The sequence below is a fragment of the Octopus bimaculoides genome, chromosome 1, assembly GCF_001194135.2.
Source record: "Octopus bimaculoides isolate UCB-OBI-ISO-001 chromosome 1, ASM119413v2, whole genome shotgun sequence".
In the NCBI taxonomy this organism is placed as follows: Eukaryota; Metazoa; Mollusca; class Cephalopoda; order Octopoda; family Octopodidae; genus Octopus; species Octopus bimaculoides.
Window position 1 is genome coordinate 113328961 of NC_068981.1, and position 2515 is coordinate 113331475.

General features: G+C 39.8%; 1 protein-coding gene across 3 annotated transcripts in view; it reads left to right on the plus strand.

Moving 5' to 3' along the window:
* LOC106876453 (dynein beta chain, ciliary) overlaps positions 1 to 2515 on the plus strand; it is a 628322-nt gene that overhangs the window by 580379 nt on the left and 45428 nt on the right. The window lies entirely within an intron of this gene.

Here is a 2515-nt window from a genome sequence, read left to right on the forward strand (position 1 = left end):
CGTGGAAGTATTAAATGAGATATTCCTGGAATGAGGGACCGTGGATGAGCTGCTGCTGGATAATGGCACTGCATTTCGCTTGGAGGTACTGAAAGAAATGCTTGATGGGTGGCAGGTCAGCTGCTTCTTCAGGGCGGCATACTAGCCAAGTGGAAATGGAGTGGTGGAGAGGCATCATCGTACCATCAAGACCATGGCAGAGAGGGGCCACATTTCGCCAATCGAGGCCATATTTTGGTACAATATGTCGTCCAGGTCAGGACAGGCTGAGGAGTCGGTGCCACACAGGGCAATATTCAGGTACAAGTGGAGGCATCCGTGTATTGCATCAAATCGACTCGAGGGAGAGGAAGAGCACACCTTTGTGCAGGTCAGGAAAGAAGTTTGGGTAAAACCCCAAATGCACGGTGTACATCACAATGGGGAAAAGGAACTATAACCTCCATCAATTCGAAGAACAACGTCTCTGTCAATGGTATGCCACGCCATGTTTTGGATGTGCGGAAGATTGTCAATGCCTCAGAGGATGGAACCAACAGCAGTGGGCAAGATGATGAAGACAGCAGCAGTAGGCAAGATGATGAAGCCAGCGGCAGCGCGCCAGGAGCTCAGGCCAGTCCCGGGGTCGCACAGCGACCACAGAGGGAGTGGCACCCTCCTCCCTGGTTGGCTGATTTTGAAACCAATTAAGGTAGTCAAGGAGCGAGGAGTGAGTGGGAAAGCCGGTTGAGTGATCTGTAGATCAGTGGGGGGGGGCATGTGGTGTTACATGTGGTGTTATGGGCTGTGATGAGCTATATGTTGTTGGTGGAGAGAGATGAAGCAAACGGAATTGAAGACAGACTGGAAGGGCCAGACCGGAAGGGCCAGACTGGAAGTCGGCCACACGCGGTGGACAGCGAGCACGTGGGATCAGTTCGAAGACAGATGGCTTACAGAGAAGACGTGTTTTGATCTGGAGCGATTGTTTACTCCGCCATGGTCGACAAGGTAAGGTCCCAGTGTTTCATTCTCCCTTATGCTTCTTGTTGTCTTTTTCCTCCATCACACCTCAGTTAATTTAAAACAATTAAAATAAATAAGCATTATATTTAAGAGTAATCTGGATGCTAAAGAGTTAAACAAGGAGGTGTAAACTCATGACACACTGTGATCCATTTTGTCCCCTCTTATGTATACTTTTTATATTTGCATGTTGAAATACTGATATTCAAACCTAGATTAATCAATAATAAATTTCATTTACAACAATATTGTTCTCTTCACTCAGATGTTATAGACATAAGCTGATGAATATAAGTACTCATAGTAATAGTGTTATAATAAGGATGACTACATGGATGTAGTAGTTACTATAAAAAGTATGGCAGTAGCTAAACATAGGCTGTGAGGATGGTTGCAATAGAATGATAGTGGTAACTAAAAAAAGACAGTGCAGCAGTAGCAAGATAGTAACTACTATTTACTCCTCTTTTAATGATCCTGTCTTTATGAAGTTTTCTTATTCATTGTTAATAGATAAATTTTATCACTTCTTTTAATCAAGGGTGACTTAACAATGGGTAATGACAATTGACTTTGAGTGAATGAGTACTGAGATGGGAGCAAGATGTACATATTTTGCCTTTCTCAAGAGCACTAACAATGTAAATGTAATGAAATAGTTACAATTGAAGTCAGGTCTGTTTACTTAGAGCTTACTTTCATCTTGATGGTGCTCACTATCTTTAACTCACAAATGTTGTAGTATCAACCGGCACCCAGTTTCAAACTATTGATGTCAGTCAGAAATTGATACGATAAAAAGTAAGATAAATGAAATGTTCCAACAGAAATAGGACCAGCAAGACAGATATTGTAAAGAAGGTATACAGGAATAATCCATTTTCTCAACTCCAAAGAAATGAAGTCCAGTTTGGTTTCAAAACAGAAGGCATTGAACTAGACACTGACAAGCATTTAATCTTGTGGTGTACTATTGCCACCACATTAGAGCTAACAAGCATTGGTTTCTCTAGAACAAGGCTACAGATTTATAGAGAAGGGAAAAACTAATTAAATCAACCTAATATTTAACCCATACAGAACTAAGTACTAAAAGTTGGTTTGTTATTCTATTAATTTTTCTGGTAAACTTAACAAAGTAATGCCATCTATTCATTATTCATCAAATAGGGACAACCAGGCCAAATATTGGACCTTTTCTGTTTGGCTGCCACTTTTCAATTCCTTAAATTTTTGTTTCAATTGGTTTCATATTTGGTGTGATGTAGTTTTGTAGAGTAATCATTGACAGGAAATTCATTTTCACCATAAATCAATAAATAAAAAGTTAATAGCTTTTAAAGTTTACAAATTTTGGGTAATCTTAGCCAATCAAAGCTACAGACAAAGCTATAGTAACAAACCAAGCTGCTTAACACATGTTCTTTTTGTTGCTTATTTAATTCTTAAAACACATTTGGTATAAGATGATCATGGAATGTGCTAAAAATCACAGCTATTTTTTTTTGGG